We start from the raw sequence: 12,696 nt of genomic DNA, 5'->3' as shown, positions 1-12,696 counted from the left end.
AGGTCTCCTCTCTCCTCAGATTACTCATCACAGTCATCAAAACCCACTGGAAGTACTCAGCTTTGGAAAGGCTTTTTACAGGCTTTGGATCAGACCATCACTGGCAGCAAAACCTGTATGACATATCTGACAGTCTGGACAAAATTCTCTTGTCGTTTTTCCAAGAGAAGAGAGATCCAATGGCTCTTTCCAAAGGGATTTGTTTTTCACTCCTCCTAGTAAGATGCTTACTACTGTGTAAGCTGCATAAAATATTTTGCTCAGGCAACCTGCCCTCAGTGTTTAATCACAATACACAATCACCCACAACACACACAGGCTGCTGCTGCTCCATTTTGCACTTGCCTGCAAAGCAGAATGTGGCAGCTGAAACACTTTCAGGTTTTTTATATATTTTCCCTTTTCCCTGCAATGTCCCTACATCTCTCTTCTATGTCACCTTTTTACCTCTAAGCAAAAGTGCTAAATACATTTAATGCTGGCAATTCCCCAGGATTCTAGGCTTTTTTTTAAAATAAAAATAAATCAGATTTCCTGCTGTTATAGCCCACTTCTCTCATCTCCCTCCCTCTGGCAACAGCAAGTGAGAAGCTGAGACACCAGAGCTGCTTTCCTGCAGCAAAGCTCAGTGCCAGGCACTGTTCCAGCAGCAGTACCTGCTCCCCAGTGCTCATCTCCAGCACCTCTGAACATTTCCTTCCCTCCCAGGTGGCAGCTTTGAGCAACCATCCCCTTCCCATACTCATAAACTCCTGAATGCTTTCTGCTCCTGCCACAGCAATCTAACACCAGACTCAAAGATCCAAGCTCTCAGCAAACACCTGAATCTCCATTCCAGCCTCCCCAGCTTCCCACCATCTCTTTTTTTCCCTTTACCTTCTGTTGAAAGATCCTGAGAATCTTGCTTTTGCCACAGGCATGTTTTTATCTTTCCCTTCTCTCACGAGTCAAAAAACTGGTTACCTATAAAGAACTGCCAGGATGAAAGGAAAATAAAGCAAGCAGTCAGGTTGGGGAACTTAGCTCTGCTCTGCCTCTCTGGAGAAACACCACAGCATTGATCCTTCTGCAGGAGAGGATGATGAGCACCTGCTTGAATCCTCTAGGTTTTCATCCAGAGGGGAAAATGTTCTCACATTCTGGATTTCTTGCAAAGCTCATTGCTAAATCCTGGCCTGCAAGCTTGTTTCAGACTGAGAGAAACAAAGCAAAGCAAAAAACCATGCCTTGTCCCAGAGAATAACATGGATAGCACAGAGTGCCTGCCAAAGGCATCACCCACTGAGCTGAGCTGGCCTGAGGCCACCATCTGACACTGGGCTCTGGCTTCTGCCAGCCCTGCTGCCAAGAGGACTGAACACTGGAGGCAGTGGGACAGAAACTTCTGTTTGCCACTCCTGACAATATTTGGCATTTCTCCCATCCTACCAGCACTCCAGGTCCAGAAACCAGGCAGTGCCACTCCCAGTACCCAATCTCTATCCAATCACTATCAGCAACTTTTTTAAAACAACACCCAGAATCCTTCAAGTTCTCTGTGGATGAAACTTTGGGTTGAAGAGAAGGAAGAACTGCAAGGCCTAACTCACATCTCTGATCAAAAAGAAGCCAAAACACAATGCCCAGAGCTCAAAGGACCACAAGAAGAAACTCAGAAGACTGTTTGCTGTGAGGACTTGCAGGGTACTTCACTCCTGGCTCCACCAAACAAGGCTGTGGGAGAAACAAAAAAGGCACAGCCCAGATCTCACTGATACCATAAACCAAGGAATCTTCCTCACCTGAAACCTACTGACTGACTGAAACCCTTTTCTTGTTCTTGTGTTTCAAATTATTCTATAAAATTTTCTTGAATATATCCAACTTTCAAGTAGGGGGGGGAAAAAATCTTGCTTTCCATAAGAAGGTATATGGTGTTCATGTATTTTAGTAGGATACCAATCAAAACAATAATAAACACCAAACTTCCAACCATTTACACTTTTATCTATGTAGATGCACTTTTTTCTCATTGTCTTACTTATAAGTTCCTTTTTTCATTGTATTTTTCCTCTTCCCTACAGCAGATTAACCAAATAATTCCTAGAGAGTAAAAAACCACACAGATCATGTACCATACACTTTGAGTAACAGCACAGTGAGACCAAAATTCAAACACAGGTATCTAGATCAACATTTTGACTTCCAAGTTGAGCTCACCTTAATTAGCATGCAAGGAGCAGCATGTGTTACACCACAGGGATTTAAAACAGATTCATGTTATGTCTCAAGTTGATTTACGTATAAATAATAGTTTATTTACTTTAGAAAATGAGTGTTTTATTCTATTTAACACTGGAGGGGGTGATGCAGTTTTTAATTAATTTACTGGTGTGGCTTTTTTTTATGTCAAGAAAACAAATGGAGCAATATAAAACCAAGAGCAAACAGCTAACACGGGGGTCTATAATGTAACCATAAAAGGAGCACTTTGAAAGCACTCACAAAGTTCCAGCCACATGATTCCCATTAAATGTAATGAGCACTGGACAGATAAATTCACACATGTTGCTTTGAAGATTTATACTAAATTGGCCTCATCTTTGTTAGCACTAAAGGAATACTGATACTATACAATAGAAAGGAGAAATCTTTCAATTTGCCCCCTGCAATTTTCTTCATTATCCACAGAATTCTCCAGTAGCCAGTCATACCACTGATTCATAATCTTTCCAATTTTACAGACAGTTAAAAAAATTAACTCTAATACAACAGTCAATCTCTGCAGAATATACTGCTAAAATGCTCCTTTGTTCAAAACACAAGCCCAGCTAGTTGTGCTCTGAAGCACATCAAAGGCCTGAACAAGTGGAACAGCACAGGGACAAAGCTGCTGCTGTAGAAGCCAATCCATATTACCTTGCCAAATCTTTAATTGCTGTGCATGTACATTTGGCTTGATCTTGGGCTGCTTTGAAGTCAAGATATTAGCTTCAATTAATCCCAAAATGACCTCAAGTTACAGGCTTTGGAAAAAAAAAAAAAAAGAAACAACAAAAAAACAGAAAATGGCTCAGGGACAATGTGAGCTGCTTGCCTTTTTATTGCCTTTTTTTCCCCTCTCTTTCTCTTCTTGTCTGTTTAAGGATAGGATTTAGTATTCATGGACAATGCTAAGCTGATCCTGCAAAAAAAGCCTTTTCTCTACTCTCTGAAAAAGAAGAGGCTCAAGCTGTGTTAGCAGGTAAATACCCCCCCTCCATGGTCCTCAGCCCTGCACTCCTCTCTGTTGCCAAAGCAGCTGTGGCACCAAATGTCCCCCCCAAAACACAAAAAATCCAACGTGAACAACTGCAAAGCACCAAGACCAAACCCAAGGACCCAGAGATCCAAACCTGTTGCTTCAACTAAAGGGTTTTCTGAGTGAAAGATCTGCTGGCAGTGCACAAGCCAGCTACTGAAAGGAGCTGGACAGCCACCAGTGCCCTTGTCACCAACTTCCCACCTCCCATCTTCATCCCAACGAGTTCAATGCTCTGGGAATTTTTTATCTCAGGCTTTTCCAGAGAGGACAGACCAACACTGTAGGGACTCAGATTCTTGTATTGAAAAACCACTGCACCACTGTGCCTAGCACTGGGAAAAACTCCCTACCTACCAGGAATTTTAAGGTCTCAAGCACCATTCCTGCACCACCTTGAGTCGGAAATCAAAACTGCAGGCATGTGCTGACACCATGCAGATGTTTCATCTTTCAAAAAGAACTTAAAAAAACCAAAACACCCCAGCCAAAACACTAGGAAGAAACAATTCTCAGATGCCACCAGCTTCACTATCACCACATGCACAGCTCTAACTACTGCTCCTGCCTGAGTTCATCACCCACATTGGGAGTGCCTTCAGAAAAGAGGAGGTGCTCTTTTTCTTCAGGATGGCATCTTCAGGATAAAACCCATCCTGTAGTGTAAAACAAGCAGGAAAACCACAGTGTGTGAGGCTTGCACCCTGCTTGGCCACCCACTGCACTCCAGCTGAGGCTGGCAGGAGCAAGAGCATTCCTGCAGCTTTCTACTGCTTTTCCTACTTTTATGTCCATTAGTTGGATTTTTTGTTGTCTTCTAATGTGATCACATTTTTGTGCTGTTCCTTCTGACACATCAGATGGAAACGTTACTGAACCAGCCTCGTATTTCATAATTTCCTCCAAAGCAAGACTGCTGAACTACTTTGAGTTATCTCTGTGTCAGCACATTCCCTTGAGGCCAATATTGTCTTTTTCCCTTGTCAGTTAATTTGCTCATTGCAACACAAGTTTATTGAAAGCACTCTGAGTCTTAATTAGTGCTCTTTAGTTGCTGTTTCCCATAGCTGCTGTGTCTCAGTACCAAATGCTGTGATGCACCATTAAGAAGGAATTTCATTATAGGCATGGATTAAACATGAAATATTTTAAGTATCTGTAGCAACATACTTGCAACCAAATGTAGCCCTGAAATAGCAATGTTTACACCTGGAAAAACAACAAAACATTGAGGAATACCCATTCCCAATGCAGTTGTACCTGCACAAACTCATTCTCAGAAAGCCTCCCCAAGGCCAGGCAGGTCAGAATTTATCAACACAGGAGGGGGGAAATGTTCTGCTGGGTCACTGCAGCCATTCAAACAGAGAACTGGACCTGTCTTGTGGGCAGTTTCCTGAACAGCACACCCAATGGTCAAACATCAGCTCTGCCACAGGCACTCCCATCAGCAAATTATTCCAAAACTTCAAATCTAAATTGCTCTAATTCCTAAAATGAGTCTGAACCTACTTTTGCCAGTCCACTTTATCTTCCATCACTCTTGTCTATGACACTTTAGAATTTTCCCCCTTCTTCAGCCTTCTGTCCTGACATATTACAGACAGTTTAGAATTATAGGAAGTTAGGGGTTGGAAGGGACCTTGAAAGATCACCCAAGTCCAGCCCTCTGCCAGACCAGGTATTTAGAGACCTTCACAGACATTTGGAGCCACTAAAATGCTCAGAGGGCTGGAGCACCTCCCCTGTGAGGTCCCTTCCAACCATGCTGATCCCATGAGTGCCCATATCCTGGCCCTGTGCTCATTCTGCAAGGCAGATCAAGCCCAGTCTTCCAGCCTCATCTCCAAAGTCAACTCCCCTCTCCACCTGGTATTCCCTGTTCCTGCATTAACCCATTTTTCTTGAGCAGATGTGAGCACAGTGTCCCAGACACTCTCTCATGTGTGCCTCCTACAACAGGAGTACAACACCAGGGTTGTACTAGTGATGATTTGCTGAATGGACTCTAGGCATTGCTCTGCTCTTCCTCTTCAGATACTCCTCAGTTACAACACACCTTCCAAATGGAATCCTTACTACCAGCCCCTAATCACTCACTTAAATTTTATACTCATCCATTTCCTGGTCTATTATTCCAGTCCCTAAGATCACCCTCCCAGTGTGATGTTCTCTTCTTTTGCCTTAATTGACAAAGATCCCCTAAATCCACTCTCCATAGGCTATGTCAGTAACTTCTACTCCATTGCTACTGTGATTACACTTAGTCACACACTGTTTTGGGGAGCATTCCAACTAAATTTCCCCCACCTTCACCTTTCCCTTTCCATCACAAAATGGGGCTGTTTTCTAGCTGGTTCTTTGTACCAATTTCCAGCTTGACTAATAATTTCCCATGCAGCTCTGGAGCTAATGTCTTACTGAAATGCAAACAGATTAGATCTTAGAGACTCCAAAATCCCTTCATGGCTTTGAAAACGACACCACCAAGACCTGATGGTTAATGTTATTTTGTTTATTTTAATTAGGTGTTTTCTTGTCTATTAGAAGAAAGCAGTCTTTCATGTTTCCCTGCTCTCCTGACTGAGAGCTCTCTCCTTAATGAACCTTGGGGCTGGAGGCAAGGGAGCCCAGGCAGAGGTAAATCAAGCACTTTTTCCACTATAACAAACACTGCACTCTCTGAGCTCTGCAGGACTTGGTCAAAAGCTCCAGAGTTGCAAAGAAACAGGGTGGGTTTTAATCCCACAATGAGATACAACAGAGGGACAGAGTGGGAGAGACTGTTCCCCAGACCCTGGCTGCTGCAAGCAAAAAGCCTCTCCTGGATTAAGGGTAACTGAGGTATCTCAGAGAGCTCAAAAACTTCACCTTGACCACTCCTGGCTCCTGATGTGAGAGCTCCTGTGCCTGGATCTTCTGAAACAGCTGAAGAAACTTCAGCCTGGTAGGAGTGGGGGCAGCTCTACACCTCCCTTGGGTTTTAATTATTAAACAATTTGCAGACACAGACTTCTGGTTACAACTTAGTTTACAAGGCAACATATTTTGGGAGACTTGGGAAGTATTTTGCATGTATGGTTATGCTATTCCCATTAATTTTAATATGTTGCTGAGGAAATGTGTAGTTTACCAATCACATCATCATCAAAATCCTTCTTTCCCCAAGCACAAATTTAGTAAATCATACCTGTAATTTAATTCTTAATCAAGAGGCCCTTGAGCTTGACTCTTGAGACTCACTTTACAGATTTTGTTATGCACAGTATGAAAATAAAGCAGAAATCCTAGACTTGGATAGGCTTTGGGTTCACACCCCTGTCTTCTGCCTTTCCACTACAACAATAAAACACTAATATTCATGTTCCAGTTGTTTAAAAAATTGATTTTCAGTGGAAAATACTGGCTACAGTAAGGATGCAAACAGCATGATAGTTCCAAGCCTGGGCAAGCTCTTTGGTTCTAATGTTCTGTGCCCAGAATTGAGAACAGGATTTTGCAACAGATTTTACCTTGCCATTGAAAACAAGAGATGGTAGTCATGTGTGGGCAAATCAAGTGTGATAAGCTGATTTTTTAAAAAACCCTACACACAAAACTACAGTTTTTTAGAACCAAAACCAGATTGGAATTTGTGAACCATATTCAGTTATTTTGTAAAGGAATTAATTCAGTTGGTGACTGCATAAATGAAACTTCTTCACTACTTGATCCAAAACTACATTGCACTGAGAAAAGCATACATGTATTTACTGAAGCTTAGAGTGGGAAATTAGCTGGAAATAAACCAAATTATTTGCTTCCACCAACATTTCTTTCAGCATTTTTTTTTTCTTGGGCGGGGGGAGCCAACAGAAAAACCCTCCAAAAGCTAATTTAAAACTTTTGAGGGTTGAAATTAAGCAGTCTGTCATAAGAGGCAGTGAGAGGTAGGTACCAAACTGGTCCCCACAAAAATGCCCTGAGGAAATCCTAGTTAAGTCCTGCTTGATGGACCAGTTTGGTGTGAAAAAAGAAGACCCCAAGTATTAATGCCCAGTATTTCTGCAAAGTGATACAACAGGATGCTTCTGGGTCTGATATTGCAATTCTAAAATCAAAATCCAGAAGCCACAATTATACAGCAAGCCCATGGCTTGTTTATGGTCCAGGAAGCAATGAGCATGGAGAAGAATTTGTTCTCATGATGTGAAGGCACAGAAGGAACATTTAAGCACTAAGCATGGAAGCATGTGTGTTTTGTGTAAATAAAATTATATCCATGAGACAGCACAACAGTGCAAGCACATTTACCATGGCTAAGAAGTGTTCTGTCACAAACCCAGACTGGGTGACCTCTTTTATCAAGACAAGACTTTGCATAACTAACCATGAATTAAACCTATTTAGGTTTGATGCTTAATTTGAGGATGATGCATCAAAATAATTGAGGTAAATAAAAAGGGCAAGATGTCCCCTGGAATAACTATTTCATCTCAGTGAGCAACTTCTTTTGTATAAAGATTTTCAATAAAAATTGAAGAAAAAACATTCTGCTTTCCAGATTGGCACAGATGTTGGAAATGGTCCCACATAAATAACCTTTCCCAGTGGCAACATGAATGAAAGTCTAATCAGTACCTAGCTGTGTGGAGTACAAAGTGAACATTTTAATATAATCAATAATCCCAAGTAAAGAGATGATGGCTGCACAGCAAGGCTCAGTGGATACAGATTTCAGGTTACAAGTTAACCAAGATGTAATAACTCACCCCAGCTGCAGCTTATTCCTTGGAGAGCTACTTGGAAGCTCAGTCACCACCCAGGGATATTCTCAGGAGCAGATCAAAACCACTGAAGGATGATTCTTTGCTTGACTGTGCTCTGTGTGTGCCAGAGGGCAGAGAGCAGAAAATGCAGTCACTGGAGCTCCAGTCATGTGGATTTCTAGACACAAGAGTTGATAAACATGAGCAAATGAAGTGATACATCAGAACTTCAGGATTAAGCACTCCTGTCTCCTGTTCCCACCCAACCTGACCCTCCTTAAGCACCAATGGCACCCTATAGATTCAACCAGGCCCTGACACGGATCTGGCCTGTGAAATTCAACCAGTATCTGAAACCAGTCTTGGTGAAGTGTGGGTATGGCCCATTTGACTTCACACAGCACTGTTTGCTCAGCTGGTAACAGCAATCAAATCTGCTGAAACATTTGCCAAAATCTGTGAAAAGTTTCCAGAGTGTTATGGAAATTCCAGTTCTTACTGTACAGGTACAAAGCTTTGGCATTTAAAACTCTGCAGAAGTGGCTGCCTACACTGGAATGAGGAGTAACTCCTGACTGAGCACATCCCAGCACAGTGGCTACTCAGCAATAATCTCTATTTTTAAGATTAAAAAATCTGATTGAATTTTATTTTCTGTTCAGTCCCTCTATGGTCCAGACAGAGCTGGGATCTCAGCTGGTTTGTACAGCACTGGTCAAAATTTTAACCAACTTCTGCAGCAAAATACTCTCAACCCTGCACACCTGCATGTTTTGCTTTCCATTCTCTCCCCAGGCCACATTTTCTGCAGCTGCTGCTGCTGACTCTGAGCCATTTTTGACTCCATTCCTGCAGAGCTCACTCCCAGCAGCTTTGCCCAATATATGTGCCCAGGCAGGAATCCAAGGACCTCAGTTATTAATCCTGTGCCAGTACACCCTGATAGATGTGTTGAGCCCTGACAGGCAGTTATAGCCCCTGTTCATATCTGGAGCATGGCTCTCTCTCCCTCAGATCCCTTCCAGCAATCCTTCTGTCTCCAAAAGATGAGCACAACTGTTGGGCATCATTTAAACTGCAGACAGAGTACATGAGTTAGTTATTCTTTACTAGCAAGCAAGAATAAAAAAACTTGTGATACTTATTAAGAAGCACAGCAAGAATGCCAGGCATTATTTTTAAATATAATTTTCTTGTCCATTCATGGGAAACCAGGACTCCAAGTCAGCAAGAGCAGATGACCTTCACTGCATGGAAGTTTCACTGAACATCTGAATTTGTACAGATTTTTGTCATCTCCTTCCACTGATGAACAAAAAGTCAACACTAAATAAATCACTGCTTACCTGGGGACAGTAGAACAGTTTACAGTATGTTTCCTCCAATTCACAGTAACAGTAGCAGTCAGAGTCATAAACTATGTTACAGATTTTAAAGAAAAGATTTCCCTCTCCTGACTGAGGACAGTAGTCATGATGTGTGCACTATCCAGATCATCTCAAAAAAATAAATTGAAACAATCAGCAGCAACCACTGGAGCTGGAAAAAAATCCACATATCCTTCTGGCCATTCAGAAACTTTCCAATGGAATATTTTCAACTACAAAAAAAAAAAAAAAAAAAAAATCAAGCCAAGTTCATTGAAACATATTAGAAAAGTAATTTGGCTAAAATTCTGATGAAAACCAGTGAGGTTTCCATTGGAAAGTTACTTCACTTCCTCACAGCTCTGCTGCAATCATCCCAGCAGGCTGATGGAAGCCTGAGGACAGAGAAACCCTGAGTCCTAAACTCACAGAGCAGCAAATTCACAAGGAACTTTGCAAGGCTCCCTCTCACCATGGAATAGCAGAAAGCAAACTGCCTTGAACTTATGGTAACCCCACTGCTTCCACAGTCTCAGCTCCTTAGAAGCCTTTTAGCAGTGGGCAAGCCTGGCTCCAGGACTCCCACCCTTCTGGCTCTTAAGCCCTCCAGGAATTTGGTGAAAGCCTGGATGCATTTTAAAAATCCCTGTGTTTGCAGAAATGACAGCATTTCCATGCTGCATGGAATTCCAGTGCTTCATGCCTCAGGGAGGTTGTGGAGTCTCCTTCTCTGGAGCCATTCCAAACCCACCTGGATGTGTTCTGTGTGTCCTGCTGGAGGTGACCCTGCTCTGGCAGGGGGTTGGACTCAATGATCTTTCAAGGTCCCTTCCAACCCCTCACTTTCTGTGATTCTGAGAATCACCCATGATTCATGATTCACAAAGAGGGGGAAAAACCCCACAAGCTCCTGGAGCCAGAGGGCAGCAGAGGAGCTTGCATGTCACAGACTCACTTCTTTATGCCCACATCAGTCAGCAACAACTGGATTGTTGCTCCTTTTTATTACCATTATCATGGTAGTATTATATATTATAATAGTGTATAATATTAATGGTAATATTATATAATACTCTTATTACATTGCTTCTTCTTGTTACCACATGGTGCTTGTATGGAACAGCATCTTGAAGCCAAAAACATGGCCATGGATCTCACTATGCCAAGCTCACACAAGAAAGAAGATGTCAGAAATTTCAAACAATTCTGAAATAATTTTAAGACATTTTAATTAGCTTAATGCCATTTGGAACTAGAAGCTTAAAATTTAAACATCTGGCAAATAAGACTTGTGCTCTCCAAGAAATTACTGCTATCTGCTACCCAGAATGGAAAAAGGGGTCAGATTGCTGGAGCTCTTTATTCAGAGGGCAACAAACTTCATGTGCAGATCCAAGTCAGAGCTTCAGCTGCTGCTGACTCACCTGAACTGGCTGAGCACTCCAGATGGGGAAGTACCATGGGCTGCTGCTCCAGAGTGTCTAACAGGCAGGCAAACATCACAGCACCAGCAGCTGACAGACTGCTGCAAAACACAGCTGGGACACGACAGCTGAGAGTTTCTGTTATTCCAAACTACATCAGAACCAAAGGAGGAAAGAATTTTATCATCCTTGTTGCAGAACCTGGGAGAACAGAGCTTCCTTGTTATTCTTTTGTTTCACAATTATCCTCCCCCAAACCTTGGGCAGTATGTAAGCCTGAACTGGCAGATTGTAGCATGTGTTCCCATGCATAAGAACATTCCCAGCAAATGATCAGAGAGTCTCTAAGAAGAAATCATTCCCAGACACAGAAAGGTAGAGACTGAACCAACCTTTGTTCATGTGCAAACTTGTTTCAGACAACTAGGATTGCTGTATGAAAAACAAAGTACACCTAGTTAAACACTTCTCCTTCAGAAAGGAAAAAGATGAGTTTAAATTATTAAGTTTTATCCACTGCACTTCAATGAGATGGAAGTATTTTTTCCATGGAAAATCAATTTCATGGAAAATTTAACTGATTGGAATACATCTGCCTCCTATCATCTCAATATTCTGAAGATGCTTATAATCAACAATTTCACAGCAGCATAGCAAGGCAGTGAGTGCAGCCCTGGAACACAGCACAGAGCTTGGGAGAGATCCCAGAGCCAGCCCAGAGCAAGCCAGGCCCTGAGCCAGAGAAGCAGGAGGGGGGGAACCAACCTTGTGTCTCACCTGGGCTGAGCAGCACCACTCACTGCACTGTCCTGATGTCCCAACTCTGGGACACCCCTGGGACACACAGGGACCCTGTGAGAGGGCTGGATTCTTGGGTGGGGACAAATCCTTTTATCCATGGTCTACTGCTCTACTTTTTTATGCTTTACTGTAAAAGCTGACCCAGAAAAACCAAAACTCAGGAGAAAAGAGGAAGTTTACAACTCTAGAAGAGACTGACTGCAATTTCATAGAATCACAGAATGGTTTGGGTTGGAAGGGACCTCAAACATCATCCAGTTCCAACCCCCTGCCATGGGCAGGGACACTTCCCACCAGTCCAGGGTGCTCCAAGCCCCATCCAACCTGGCCTGGAACACTGCCAGGGATGGGGCAGCCACAGCTTCTCTGGGAAACCTGGGACAGGGGCTCAGCACCCTCACAGGAAAGAATTTTTTCCTTATCTCTAACCTAAACCTCCTCTCTTCAAGTTTGAACCCATTACCCCTTCCTCTCACTACACACCCATGTAAAAAGCCCTACTCCATCTTCCTCTTCAGATGTTGGAAGGTTGCTATTTATTCATATGTTATATAATTCTATAAATTTATTTAACCATGGAGTATTACAGAGAAAGGATTTACCCCAGGCCTAGCAAAAGAACAAAGAACATCCAAGTCTGAACCCTAACAGGCACACTGAGTACCCTTCAGCATGGTCATCCTTGTGTTAACTCTTCTCACTCCCAACATCAGGGCTTGCAAAGGAATCAGCTTTGTTGAACACTTCCTCATTTCCTATTATCTTCTGCTCTGTGCTCTCACCACACAGATATTACATACCCACCATAGAGACTCCACATAAAAACTCACTGTATTTCCATTCTCATCCATCCCTGACTTCCACAGGCACTCATTTATCAGTCTTTGGGCAGTACTCCAACAGCAGGACTCTGGAAGTGCTGAGACTCAGAAGACCATTCAGAAGTGGAGTATGCACAGACTTCAGCACCTGATCTCTGAGCTGCTGCTGTTCAAATATTTTTCCTAGTTCTCTGGCCCAGAGCTGCCCCTTGAAAACTATTTCCTATATAGAAACCAATTAACAACAACAACAAC

At 42.6% G+C, this 12,696-nt stretch overlaps 1 long non-coding RNA gene across 3 annotated transcripts in view; it reads right to left on the bottom strand.

Moving 5' to 3' along the window:
* The window catches only part of LOC139806096 (uncharacterized), a 111,210-nt gene that overhangs the window by 38,886 nt on the left and 59,628 nt on the right, over positions 1–12,696 (bottom strand). The window contains exons 5-6 of one of the 3 annotated variants that reach the window (XR_011730102.1): positions 10,820–11,020; positions 8,032–8,206 (exon numbers count right to left, since the gene is read on the bottom strand). This is a non-coding gene — a long non-coding RNA (uncharacterized lncRNA). The remainder of the gene's footprint in view (positions 1–8,031; positions 8,207–10,819; positions 11,021–12,696) is intronic. The other 2 variants (XR_011730103.1, XR_011730104.1) reach the window with 2 other exon arrangements.

Source organism: Heliangelus exortis, chromosome 21 (genome assembly GCF_036169615.1).
Source record: "Heliangelus exortis chromosome 21, bHelExo1.hap1, whole genome shotgun sequence".
Taxonomy (NCBI): Eukaryota; Metazoa; Chordata; class Aves; order Apodiformes; family Trochilidae; genus Heliangelus; species Heliangelus exortis.
Note: the sequence above shows the minus strand (reverse complement) of the source record. Positions and strands in the feature narration are given on the sequence as shown.